This window comes from Mustelus asterias, chromosome 3 (genome assembly GCF_964213995.1).
Source record: "Mustelus asterias chromosome 3, sMusAst1.hap1.1, whole genome shotgun sequence".
In the NCBI taxonomy this organism is placed as follows: domain Eukaryota; kingdom Metazoa; phylum Chordata; class Chondrichthyes; order Carcharhiniformes; family Triakidae; genus Mustelus; species Mustelus asterias.
Window position 1 is genome coordinate 18,211,437 of NC_135803.1, and position 15,135 is coordinate 18,226,571.

Below are 15,135 nucleotides of genomic sequence, written 5' to 3' on the forward strand. Positions count from 1 at the left end.
AATGACGAGAGGGCAAAGAAGGGTGTAATTTGACGCCCTCCTCACCAGGTCAAATAATGCCAACACATCAGTCAATCAGAAGTGACTTGCCCACCAATCAACACCTTCTTCACCTATGGTATACGTTGTTGTGATTGTTTGAAATTTAGCATCCTTGCCTGATGAGTTCAAGACAAAAAACTTCATCAACATGTTTCTTTTCTCAGCAATGTTTATTATGCTAAAGGCAGGAGATAAATCCAATTTGACGGTGGTGTTGTTAAAGGAGGACAAAACAGGAGAGAGGCCGAGAGGTTTAGGGAGAAAATTCCAGAGTTTAGGGCTTAGGCCGCTGAAGACGTGGCTACCAGTGGCAGAACATTATAAATCAGGAATGTGCAGGAAGCCAGAATTGGAAGAATGCAATGATCTCAAGAGCTTATGCAGGGTGATAGGAGGTTATAGAGATGCAGAGAGAGGAGACCATGAAAGGATATAAGAAAAAAGGGTGGAAGTTTTAAAGTTGAGACATTTCTGGATAGAATTGCTTCATATGAGTTTCTCAATCATAGAAGTCTCCATGCAAAACCCCTTGTACTCAACTCCGACAATCGATTGTAGGCATAAAAGGAACTGTCTAATCAAATAGACCATTCTGTGCAACTGGAGTAAGCAGTGGGCCAGGTTTTATTACAACTTATTTGCAATTATTTCACAGGCGGCTTGGTGGCTCTGTGGTTTTCATTGTTGCCTCACAGTGCCAGGGATCAGGGTTCGATTCCTGGCTTGGGTCACTGTCTGTGTGGAGTTTACACATTCTCCCCGTGGATTTGCTCGGGTTTCCTCCCACAGTCCGAAAGACGTGCTGGTTAGGTGTATTGGCCGTGCTAAGTTCTCCCTCAGTGTACCCGAACGGACGCCGGAGTGTGGCGACTAGGGGATTTTCACAGTAACTTCATTGCAGTGTTAATGTAAGCCTACTTGTGACACGAATAACTGAACTTTAAACAATGCCCATTATCACAGCAGATTACTTAAAAGTTAGGAAATAGATTATTGGAAAGGAATCACTTGATTGGTCAAGCAAGCTGACTTTGGAGCCTGATGAAGGTATGAATCCTAAATCATGATTGTTACAATGTAACAATGTCCTTACATGTGAGTTCTTAACTGCACTTGCCTTATTCTAAGAACAGGTTCCCAAATTATCCTGTCCATTAATGGATGTAGTGAACGCTCCAACATTTTAAAAATGCCGGAATTGGGGACAGAGAGCTGATTAAAGCACGGGGTGCAGCCAAGCGCTTTAATCAGCGCTCAGTCCCCAATTTCAGCATTAAACACACTGGAACATTCAATTATAACCATATTCACCGGAGTGCATTCCTCGTTATAACATGCAAAAAACCTTGGCTTGCAAGCACTGTGTTATAATGAGGGTGGAGTGTAATTATTAAGTACTTTACCTCAGTTTGTGTTCGCTGATTGCTTAAATCTTGCATTTAAAAACTTCTAAGCAGTAATATATTTTAATGATGTGCAACAAACTGAGTTTTAAAACTGAACAGATTTAAAATCTGGCAGTTCGAAGGGACTGAGAGATCCAAAACCTGTTCCAAATCACAGTGGTTTTGGCACAATGAAGGCCTAATGATGTTTGAAAAAGCATGTGTGTGTAGGTTGGACCACAGGGTTGATTCCTAAGTGATGTCTTATTTACAGCAGTCTAGGCCTGCTTTAGGCCTACCAGATGCAGTCCGACTCAATTGAAACCAATGCAATGTGCTATGTATTTGGCAGTTACTGCAAGGCTGCGTGTTTTAAAAAATTAGTATTCTACTTTTCCCTTCCCATTTCGACTTGACTGAAATCCAATAACATTTTGGTACTAGCCAGAGTCGCACAATTCAGCAGTTAGACAAACAAATACATAGTTTGTGTTCAGGAATCAACAAAATGGTTTATATTAATGACTGCATTACTTGAATACATCGTCTGATATCAAGCTTTTAACAATAATGGTTTTCATCTTGCACCTATAGAGTTGTGTTACTCAGGCATATCCATCCATGGCATTTCTTACCTACTGCTGCTTAGTTCATTATATGCAGGCACACACAGCAGCGTACAAAGTATTATTCTCTGTTAATTAAATGAAGCCAAACATTAATTAGTTAGACAAATTGATTTGTCTTTGTAACACTCTCGCCAAACTTTTTTTTTGTCCTCCTCTTAGTTGAGGTTCGATATTCTCTCAGTACCTTAAGTTTCTTTCTCTCCCCTCTTTTTTTTGCTTCTGAGCTATGTCTGGAGTCGTGTGGAGGGATCTAATCTTTGGAGTGAAATTATAGGTCTACAGATGTTTTCAAGATGTTTCCCTGTCAGTAGCAGATTATCCCCTGTAGCAAAATCTCATTAAAGTGCAATTTACAGAGCATTGCTGCTGTTGCCATCAACCAAAATTAAAGGCATTAATTTTTCAAAGTTCACCAGAAGTCTTTACGTAAATGATGCAGCAGTTTGGGAGACCAATTTACATAAGTGATATTTGCAGAATTAACCCATATTAGTTGTACAAATGTTGTCGGGGGTAAAGAGAAAAGGGAGGGGGGAGGGGGTTGTTGGGAAGTGGGTGGACAATGAATTCGCAGGTGTACGAATCAAACATGACTCACAGATTAAAGAAGTGCTGAAATAAACAAGGGTCACATGCCGGGAGGAGTGTCAAGAGGGAATTCTGATCTTTCTGCACCAGATCCGTAACTGTTGCAATTGCAGCTATGATAACCAGATCCAAGATCAGATGGGACACCCAATGAGCCTTTAAATTCCACTTTTAAACATCTGCAGACTGTATTCCGCAGAAAACTTTTTTATTTGCGGACTGCATTTGTCCAGGGCATGTGGAGTCAAGAAAGTAAAACAGCAGCAGAAGCTGAGGTTGAAACAATTAGTCAGCTGTTCTGTCGCCCATCAACTGCAATACTTAAAAACTGTAGTAAAATAATGTCATAAATTGTTGGCAAATAATAATTGTCACTCTTCCCTTATTCCCAGCTTGGTGTTACCAACACCCAATTCCATTATATTGCTTACAACTGTAATAATTAATTAGTTGATAGTTATGGGGGTGTTGTGATAATGCCACTGGACATGTAATCCAGAGGCCCCAGACACAGGTTCGAATCCCACCATAGCAGCTGGTGGAATTTAAATCTGATTAATAATTCTGAAACTGAGAATTAACCTAATTAATGGTGACCATTAATTAATCATCAAAAACTTCATTCACTCGCGCCCTTTGGGGAAAGAAATCTGTCATCCTTGCCTGGTCTGGCCTTCAGCAATGTGGTTGACTCTTAACCGCTTAACAAGAGGGAAGGGGAGGTGATGGCCTGGTGGTATTATTGCTAGACAATTAATCCAGAAACACAGCTAATGTTCTGGGGACCCGGGTTCGAATCCTGCCACGACAAATGGTGGAATTTGAATTCAATAAAAAATATCGATCATGAAACCATTGTTGATTGTCAGAAAAACCCATCTGGTTTACTAATGTCCTTAAGGGAAGGAAATCTGCCATCCTTACCTGGTCTGGTCGACATGTGACTCCAGAGTCACAGCAATATGGTTAACTCTCAACTGTCCTTGGACAACGAGAGGCGGGCAATAAATGCTGGCCAGCCAGCGATGCCCATGTCCCATGAATGAATGAAAAAAAAAGCCACTTAGGCCAGGGGCAGTTAAGGATGGACAGCAACTGTCTTCTTTGCCAGTGGCTTCCAAATCCCATGAATAGAAACAAAAGCTTCCAATATAATTGGTTTTAATAATATTTAGACATATATTTAGAACTATTTTTCCTGGTTTATTTATACTTTAGGCATTGTTTTGTGTTTATCATTTTCCAAGCATTTTTTTACATATACTGTGGCGGCACGGTAGCACAGTGGTTAGCACTGCTGCTTCACAGCTCCAGGGACCTGAGTTCGATTCCCGGCTTGGGTCACTGTCTGTGTTGAGTTTGCACATTCTCCTCGTGTCTGCGTGGGTTTCCTCCGGGTGCTCCGGTTTCCTCCCACAGTCCAAAGATGTGCGGGTTAGGTTGATTGGCCAAGCTAAAATTGCCCTTAGTGTCCTGGGATGTGTAGGTTAGAGAGATTAGTGGATAAATATGTAGGAATATGGGGGTAGGGCCTGGGTGGGATTGTGGTCGGTGCAGACTCGATGGGCCGAATGGCCTCTTTCTGTGCTGTAGGGATTCTAAGATTCTAAGATTCTTATCCATTTATATCAATGATGATGTCATCGATAATCAAATCATAAAATATCAGTTGAAATTAACATGGCCGGAATTCTCCAACCACGCACGTGGCTGAGATTCTCCGGTCCCGCTGCAGTGGATGGAGTTTTAACTGAACGCTAAGTTTTCCGTTCTTGCTGGCAGCAGTAGCAGGGAGAACAACATTGGAGAATTCCAACCCACAGCGTTTGAATATTGCTGTGTACTAAAATTTGAAATTCTTCAGAATCAATGAAACAAACCATCGGTTATATTTCCAGACTCCGACATAATCCAATATACCTGTTTTCATCTGCACTTTAACTTTCTAAATTGACATTTAAAAACTATACAAATTGACTGAATTTGTTCATTATTGCTTTTTTGTTTTTTTTATTCCGATTAGCGATTTGACAAGATGTTGGGTGGTATAATTCAGAAAATGTTCAAATTTCTTTCTCTTGAATGCAAAATAGATGCCCTCACATATCCCCATGTTGAACTTCAAATGTTGCAGCTTTACCACCTATTTCATATTAATTTTTTATTTCCGGCTTCTATCTGCATAACTTACCATGCTTCCCATCTTAGTATCAACTACAAACTTAGATTTACAGCTCTCCATCCCTTCTTCTAAATTGTTGAGATGTATAGAATGAAAAGATGGCATTTCAGTACAAATCCTTGGGAAAACCATTCTTATATCCCCTTGACTCAGTATAAAGTTCCTTGCTGGCAGTATTCTACCTCTTAACCAGTTATGAATCCATGATAGAAAGTTATCTCCAATTCCAAGCTTTTTATTTTTACTAATAATCCTTTGTCTGCAACATATCCATCACACCAGGAATGCCCTAAAAGAACCAAATAGGTTAGTCAGAAAAGAATTATCCTTTACAACTGTCTCTTTCATCAGTTCAAATGGTCCAAATGCTCAGTAACAATGGATTTCACTAATCATCCCACAACTGATGTTAAACACATGGGCTTGTAATGTCCTGTCTTCTTAATCCCTCACTGCTTAATCAATGGAGAGACACTTCCATTCTTTTCAGTCCAAAGGTATAACTTTCAAACCTAGAGATCTCTGGGAAATTATCACTAATAAAGCTACAATTTAACACTCTGGTGGTATGGTGGCACAATAGTTAGCACTGTTGCCTTGCAGCGTCAGGGACCCGGGTTCAATTCCAGCCTTAGGTCACTGTCTGTGTGGAGTTTACACATTCTCCCTGTGTCTGCGTGGGTTTCCTCCGGGTGCTCCGCTTTCCTCCTGGTAATGTGCCTTTGAAATTATTCAAACTAGGCGTGAATGTCCATGAAAAGTGCACAAACACATTGGCTGGAACTCTACTACCTCGCCTGCCATGGAATCGGCACAGACGAGGGCCCGACAACGGAAATCTCCGTTGACCTCGGGTGGGAATTTCCGGTCTCGCCCGAGCGAGGCCATAAAATCCCATCCATTAATTGTCAAGCTCATTGGGATCAACCAACCTGTCAAAGACACCTGTCAAAATTGTCAAAAGGAACTGTCAAAAGCACCTGTCAAAGGAAGCTGTCAAGCTCTCAAGGTATTTAAAAGACCTGCCCTTTAAATCTTGGGGGAAAAATATGTCTGAAGTGTTAAAAAGATGCTGGTTCTTTCATCCTGTCTGTTGACATTCTCTGGAGGGCCTCCATTACTGGATTAGTGTTGCATGAGTGATTTCACAATGACCCATTATCACAGTAGTGAGTCTGCCATTTCATAGTTTGATTGGCAGCTGCAAGTGGTTATAGACTCTTTCAAGTGGAACTATGAATTCCAATGTGGAAGGGATTGTGCGCTTGAATGAAATGTTTGTTGTTATAAAACCTGATGTAACTGAAGGAATGCAAAAGTTGTACGTATCTTCTTTATGAATGAACGCATTTTTTTCAATATAGTCCACAATTGACACTTAGAAATTTACTTTATAGAACCTTATCTTACTTGGTCTCTGCATGGGTCCTGAGGTTTGCCAAAGATGAATAGTGGGTGAGTTGGCATTGTAGGTGTAAGGGCAAAGGGTGAGGTGTGGAGGCATGGGTTGACACTAAATTAGCATGGAGGGTATAAAGGACCATGGGATGGATACAGGCACATAGGTTGATATAGGGGCTTTAAATGACCATGGAGGGTGAAAACATGGGCACAGCTTGACATGGGAGTAAGAGAGACCATAGGGATGGATACAGGGCATGAGGTGACATAAACTGACATGGATAGGGTATGGGAATGTGTGGTGGAAGGAGGTATGATGGGTGAGGGCTGGGCGGGAGGTCTTTTGTCTTATTATGTGTTTTAAATTTTTGGACACAGTGCTGGAGCCCTGAGGCTGGCCTTCCACCCAATCCACTTCCACACCGGGGTCATCAATCCCGACTTCTAACCTAGCCTGACCATCCCCCACCTCCCCCACCCACCACCCACCCCGCCAGAGTAAAAATCTGACATCCAGCCAGCCATTTCTAATGGTTGGGTTCAAGGAGGGAATTCTCCTGACTCTGTGCACCCAACCCGAGGGAGAAATTCCCGGCCAACAACTTTGTCCAAAAAGCCTGCTATTTTCTTATTGTTCATTACAGTTCTGTTTGCACTGGACTTTAATAGGCCCAAATTCCCCCTTACTACTCTTGTGCTCCAGGTATTTATAAAACATCAATTGTTAGCTTTAATATCGCTCCCAACTGTTTTTTATCCTGTTCCGTTTCACTGCCTCTTATTACTTCTTTGTATCCCTTGTTGTTTTTCATAGCTCTCCCAGGTTGCTGGATTTCCAATTTTCCTGACGTTTGAGGAAGCCTTTTCTTCAAGCTTGACACTGTCAAACTGCTTCATTTCCTCATTTTCTCAATCTGGTTTTCAGCATTTTACACAATCACGGTTTACAACGGGCCAGGGGCTGGTTAATGTATGGGCCTATAGGGGCCCAGTTATGTTTGGGTTCCCCCAGTAAAGCTCACAACAGCTTAAAAAAATTGCCTACAGCTGCTCAATCAGTTTCATTCTAACGTGGCATGTGGTGATAAATTGGAGGTGTTTATTGGATTTGGGAAGGAGAGGAGGATTGTACCTGAGGTGTGGAGCATTCCAGGGTCCAGAGAATTCGGAAAACCAACTTTGCAATTGGCGCAAGACAAATGGTAAAGAAATCAAATCCCATTGGCCTGTTTTATCCTTAGCGGGCATTGTATAAAGGCAATGGCCGGAATTTTACCGGCACGCCTGCCCCGATTCCGGGGGCAGGCTGGGCTCGGAGAACAGCATTCTCCGTTGACCTTGGGTGGGATCATATGAAACCCAGGCGGGCATGCTGGTAAAATTCCGCCCAATGGGTCATACGCAGTGCATGAAATTTTCAGAGATCCAGTCCTCTCTCAGCCGGATCTTATCTTTTCTCACGTACTATTCAGAGTAGTGATAGTTGGATATTGACCATGACTGGAATTTTCAGGATGTTCACTCGGGCAGGTTTCTCTGCTCCCACTACAGTGAGTGGAGATACGGCTGAGCGCCAAATCCTCTGTCCTCACTTGCCGTGGTGCTGAGGCGTCAATGGCTGGAAAATTCCGGCCCACATGTAATATTCCTTCACTCCCTTCTTTGTGTGGAGTCATCCAGCTGCCGCACTCCACCACAAATCCACTTAAGGGGAATGAACACTGTGGGCAGAAGTTTTCCATCCTGCCTGCCACGTAAATCGTAGGGGGTGGGACACGGACTATGCAAAGGTCTGTTGACCTCGGGCGGGATTTTCTGGTCTTGGGGGCGAATGCGGCTGGAAAATCCTGCCCAATGACCGAACTAGTGTTCGTGTGTCATTGGGGCAGCACGGTGGCACAGTGGTTAGCACTGCTGCCTCACAGTGCCAGGGATCAAGGTTTGATTCCCAGCTTAGGTCACTGTCTGTGTGGAGTTTGCACGTTCTCCCTGTGTCTGCGTGGGTTTCCTCCAGGTGTTCCGGTTTCCTCCCACAGTCTGAAAGACATGCTGGTTAGGTGCATTAATCCAAACAGGTGCCAGAGTGGCACGACGAGGGGAATTTCACAGTAACTTCATTGCAGTGTAATGTAAGCCTTAGTTATGACTAATAAATAAACTTTAAACTTTAAAAACTTTAAATGGCCCAATATCTCATGAGGCTGTGCACTTATCCTCTGCGGGATCAGGGAAGAATTAAATTTTTTATGATACATTAGGGATAATCACACAATTAGCTGTGTATTTGGTATTTCTTGTATTTCCAAACATCATTATTTTAGAAAATGATTCTTGGTTGGCCCATTTTGGTAAGGCAAAATGTACAAAAGCAAAGTCTTTTCTTGGCTCATGTTATTAACAAAGCATTAAAAATAGATATTTGGGCTAAAAAATAATTTTGTTTCAAAATATTGGAGTTCTTTCGACCTGCAAATTTCCTGATGCCAGCATCTGACACTGGTATAAGTGGATGGGAATGTTGCAACATGCAGTGGATCTTTTTATTATTATGCAATTGTTCTTGCGATCTTCACTCCTCTATTATGGGTGGCACGGTGGCACAATGGTTAGCACTGCTGCCTCATAGCGCCAGGGACCTGGGTTCAAATCTGACTTTATGGACTGTCTTTGAAGTTTGCACCTTCTCCCCATGTGTGCTTCCTCTGGGTGCTCCAGTTTCCTCCCACAGTCCAAAGATGTGCAGATTAGATGGATTGGCCATGCTAAATTGCCCCTTAGTGTCCCAAGATGTGCAGGTTAGGGGGATTAGCGGGATAAATTTGTGGGGTTACAGGGATAGGGTCTGGGTACGATGCTCTTTTGGAGAGTCGGTTCGGACTCTGGGCCAGTTGGCCTGCTTCTGAACTGCAGGAATTTTATGATTAGAAATTGACTTATTTTTTAAAGCTTATTCCAATCTGTAACTTGTTACTCAAAAGTCACACTTACCTTTAGTTGCCCACCTCAAATAAGTGGGGATACCCAACTGGTTTAAGGTAAATCAGTAATGTGTTAACACTGGTAATTTGGCAATAACCAAGAATCGTCATCAATTTTTCTCCTTTGCCCCAAATTGAAAGTCCTTCATTGCAAAATAATTAAAATAGTGGAGGAATATGTCATAGAGTCATAGAGCTTTACATCACAAAAAGAGGCCCTTTGGCCCATTGTGTTTGCACCGGCCGTCAAGCACCTATCCTGATCCCATTTTCCAGCACTTGGTCCATAGACTTGCATGCTATACATTTCAAGTGTTCATCTAAATGCTTCTTAAATGTTGTGAATGTTCCCGCCTTTACCACTCTTTCAGACAGCAAGTTGCAGGTTCCCACCACCTTCTGAGTGAAAAAGCTTTTCCTCAAATCCCCTTTAAGTCTCCTGCTCCCTACCTTAAATCTATTCCTTTAGGATATGGTCACTCTAAGGGAAAAGTTCCTTCCTATTTACTTTAACTATATCCCTCATAATTTTGTACAGCTCGATCATGTCCCTCCTCAGCCTTCTCTGCTCCAAAGAAAACAACCCCAGCCTAACCAGCCTCTCTTCACAGCTGAACTTCAAAAGTTCATGCATGGCATATTACCCTGTAAATCCCCTGGCTGTCACACTCCGGCACCTGCTTGGGTATACTGGGGGAGAATTTAGCATGGTCAATGCATCGGACCAGCACGTCTTTAGGACTGTGGGAGGAAACCGGAGCACCCAGAAGAAACCCACGCAGACATGGAGAGAGCGTGCAGACTCCACACAGAAAGTAACCCAAGCCAGAAATCGAACCCGGGTCCCTGGTGCTGTGAGGCAGCAGTGCTAACCACTGTGCTACCGTGTCTACACCATTCAAACCCCTGCACAAGGAATGCTGAAGTAAGAATCCCTGTCAGCATATGTATTGTGAATGCCTTTGTGAAGATTTTCTCAGGTCACTACTTTTACCAGCGTCTCACATACTTACTTTCTTAATGATTTCACTTAAATTGAGAGCAGAGCAAGCCTTTGTAGGCTCACTCATGCTGCAGAATTGGGATGAAAGTAATTGTATTTTGTGGTGGTGGTGAGATTTGCTGTAGCTCAATTGTAATAAACAGGGCAACAAAATGTATTTGAACCAGGGATTTCTATATTGGTGAAGGCGGTTACACAAAGTACTTATTATATATCTTGTGACTTATCCTTGGAATTCTTTCCCAAAGACCTTACAACCAAAAAAATATATAATGCAACTTCTGAGTCACATTCTCTCTGGAAATTGAGTTCTCTTAATTTCATTGGGCTTGTAATAAATTTTCTTGTCCTGAAATATTGTAATATTGTAAAAATATTGTAATAAACTTTCTTGTCCTGAAAAATGAGTGCTTCTAAAGACCAACCCTGGTCTTTCCTCATTTAGCGGTGCTAAAATTCCAGCTCATAGATTTAGGATAGAAAAATGATTTCACTCTTAATTTTCTTAATTAATAGTGCATTCATTTTGTGCTGTTTTAGTCCTCTTTTAATCATTGCACTCCCTTCCTCTGTTTGCATGAGCAATAAATCCTTGAGGGATACTGAAATGTGGTTTATTGTAAAATGTAGTGCTCTCAAATAACTCGTAAACTGTCGTTGCATTCCTGGCCAAACAGGAGTAATATGCAATGCTGAAAACCTCTCAATGGGCCGAGGGATGTTTACAACATAGTCTTGGACAGAATAAATTCTGTTTCGCTGACACACCTCAGAACCATTCCTTGGAACCTGCAGCTTACTCTCAATTGATCCCATTGCTTGACAAATATTCAAAAACTTTATTGTGAGTGAGAATCAGTCGGGGATGGGGATCTGTTAATATGCAACATTGAAAATACTTATTTCCATGATAGCACCAGACTCCATTATGCTGCTTAGCTACCAGCTAACAAATCTGAAAAAAAATTAGCATGCACCAATACAGGACTTAGCCTTTGCTTTTCCTTCTCTCCCTATCTGATAGACATCCTTGGTACCTTTATGGAAAAATGGTTTGCAGAAACTTAGTACATATGTCGCGAATCACCGACCCTATGGATAATGTTCTCTCTCAACTCTGCTTGCATGTGACTCCACAATAACTGTGGACACACAGTTCACAAGCTGTCCCCTTTAGGACACTACACATGCATGGTTACGCAACAATATCTGAAGGTACTGGGTAGGATTTTCCTAAAAAAATGGCAAGTGTCAGGTTCTGACTGAAGAACAATGAGTTTCTCTCCAAGGAACACAACAGGGATTTTCCAGCTGCACTTGCCTCCAGCCTGGAAAATCCTGCCTGAGGTCAACGGACCTTTCCATGATCCGGGTTGATAAAATTCCGCCCCAAATCTTCTGACACTTGACAAAAAACAAAGCAGGGGAGCGTGTTTAGTGCCATCATTCTTAAGGGGTGGGGCCCATGGGGCCTAATGACACTGGCAAAGCCAGCTCCACAGAGATTGGGGTGCCGTTTTTAAAGAGTGCCCTGATCTCAATGTTATCCGACAGGCGACTTTCCCTTCCCAACAGATATTGAGACACCCCCAGCTACTATTGGCAGCAATCCCCCCTCTCCATTGTCACCCTGGTCCCGCACCCGCACTCCCTGCCCCCCTCCCCTCTCTCAGTGCCAATGTGCAGAACAATAATGATTAGAGGTGGTACAGTGGCACAGTGGTTAGCACTGCTGCCTCACAGCACTAGGGACCTGGGTTCAATTCCAGCCTTGGGTTACTGTCTGTGTGGAAGTATATGTGCAGGAAGTATTGATGGTAATCAATACCCTCACTGGGCATGAATCTGTTTACGTCACTGTTGGGGGAGGGGGGGGGGGGAAGGCATGGGGGGGGGGGGGGTGGTAGGTGGGGGGCAGGAGAAGATCATATTCTAAGATCTCCCTGGCACAATTCCCATTATGGCCCTCTCGCGTGAGTTGGAAGCAATAATGGGATTTGTGTCCCTGTCGAGTGAGCCTGCAAAATCTCAGCCACTATGGGTGGGATTTCCTGGTCATTGCTGCTGGCGGGATCTTCTAGTCCCAACAATGGCGAACCCCCCCCCCCCCCCCCCCCCCCACAGCACGTTCCCTGGCGGCGGAGAGTGAGAACAATGGGAAAGCTTGGCGATGGGGTGGGTGAGCCCTGCAATAGCCCATAGACGTTGGCAGAAGCGGAAGATCACACTGGTAGCCAATGACTCATTGCAGCCGGCGTGTGAATACCCACCAAAGGGCAGCTGGAATATCACGGCTTATGCCGTACAATCTGTGCAAAAGGAAGAACATTTGGAGGGATTTTTGAGCACAAACCCAAATCTTGATCTGTAATTCTCCATCCATCTAATTCAAGGATAAGGAGATATAACCTAAAAATCAGCGCCAGTCTATTTAGGAGAGAAGTTGGGAAACACTTTTAGAAATGTGGTGGGCTCTCCCACAAAATCTGCTGAGACAAGACCTGTTGTTGAATTGAGGACTGAGGTTTGTTAGGTGTGATGATACTGTGCCTTTAAGAAATATTTGTTGTACAGGATCTGTTTCAACAATCTGTTCTAATCGGTTCCACTGGGTCTATATCCAACAGGCCTGTATTGTTACTGCAGCAGCATAATTGCTCCTAATTGTCAGAATGTTGGTTTTAATCTGAACTAATCCTGTTCTGTTATTTTAGTGTTCTCCTGGGATTTTGCAGAGTAGGTTGAATGACTGAAAAAATCAGGTGACTTGGTGGAGCTAGGCTTACACAGAAAAATCAAGCTTAGATGCTGCTTGGAGTTCTTAGAGAGCAGTGCCTCTCTTTCTTTGTCTGGAGTTAGAGACTGGAATCTGGCAGGAAATAATTATCTTTCTCTGAGATTCTCCAGTTTGGGGTGAATCTTTCCCTGGAGGTTGTGGTATGAGAGTCAGGTGTCTGTCCGTCCAGAGGTGTTGAAAGGCTGGAAATCTAGCATCCACATGAGAATATCTGTCTTCGGTGATAACTGGTTCTGAAGAAGGGATTTATGTCCAGGGGGTGCTGCTTAAATTGGAACAATAGAGATAGCTAGCTGTTAAGAATTATAACTTGTCATGTTTAATGATTTAAATTGATAGATGTTATGCTAATTCTTTTTGTTATATTCTAATTGTGTTCTTAAATAAAGTTTGTTTTGATAAAAACTTCCTAGTGGGTCAATTGAATGATACCTGAAGTATAATATCTTACGCTCATCCTAATGCCACAATCAAAAAAAGGGGTGGGGCCTAGGTTAATTCCATAACATACCTTGGAGGTTCTGGCCTGGTCCCAAACATAGGGAAGAATATAAAAAGCCACAGAATGAACAAGGAGTTAAGATACAGATCAGCTATGACCTCATTAAACAGGTGATTAGCCAAAATCATATTCCTCTCCCTGCATTTGTCCAAATCAAACAGGAAATTAAGGAATTGTGATTTACAATGCACTAAGCAGGTACATTTTAACTTGCTGCCGCTATCAAATTGCATTGCTAAAGAGGAGAGGTTTGTGAGAAAGGGACTTGTATTCTGAAACAGGATGAAATTATTGCAAAAGTTAACAATTAGCGTTATTAGGAAAAATCTACCTGTTGAGTCTAACCTATTAAACATGGGAGAACATTTAAACAAAAGGAAAATACTATGGGCGGGATCTTGCCCTCAGTGCACAGAACGCTGGCTGAGGCAAGAAAATCGACGTGCAGCTCTCCAGCGGCACAGCTGAGGTTTCTCTCCAGATTGCACTCTGGGCAACGAAAAATCTTGGGGTGTGGTTTGCGTCATCACTCTGGCAGGGCGGGGCCTGATAGAGTCAGCGACAAAGGCTTCACAGAGATCAGGGGACCATCTTTATAAAAGGGTGGCAATAAAAATAAACTCCCCTCTCCCCCCCCTCCCCAGATACAGGGGACCATGCACAAGCATCAGGGTGACACTGTCCCCCCAACCATACAAGCATCGGGCGACCCCCCCCCCCCCCCCCCCCCCCCATACACACATGCACCAGGCGCCTCTCTCATAAGCATTGTGGCGTATCCACTCCCAAAAGCATCAGGGCACCCCCGTCCCACTACACAGGCCTCGGGGCAACCCTCACACTAGTATTGCTCTCCCCCACCCCCAACCACAAGTATTGGGCCCCCCCACAAAAATTGCATCGCTTCCCCCTCCACCCCCACACCATCACCTCCCCCACCCGCCTCCCCCACAAGAATTGCCTCCCCCAACCTCCCTCCCCCCACCCACCCACGCACATCAGGGCAAACCACCCCCCCCCCCCCCATCCACACAAGTACCTGGGTGACCTCCACCACGCAAGCATAGCTGCCCCCAACCCCCCCGTCCTCACCATCCACACCACACAGGCATCGTGGCACCATCCCATCACACAAGCATTCGGGCTTCCCCCCACTACCACACATGAGGGGAATGCCTCAATGGGGTTCCCGATAAGGCCCGCCCCTGGCAGTGCCATCCTGGTGCTTCAACATGCCAGAACCTAAGTCCTAGGATGGAAAAGCATGTTTTGGGGGTCCCAGGGCAACAATCAGGGGCAAGAAAAGCCTGGAGGGCTAGAAAGTGGATGATTGGGATTATGGAGAGAGGCCAGGTTGGGGAGGGATGTAGTGGGCTTCTGAACCAACCCCACTTCCTGCCTGAGACCTAAACCCGTTTATTTTCTGGCTTCTGCTGTACCAGATAAATCCTCCCACCAGCCTAAAAATTGAAGCTGCGCAGGAAATGGCCTACAGGCCTCAATTGGGGCAAGGGCGGGGTGGCCCCATCCAAGGCATTGCTCACCCCAATGTAAAATCGCTGCAAACTCAGTGCGTTTGGGAACGCAGAGGGAATCTCGTTCGTTCAATTTCACACTCTGCCTGCTTA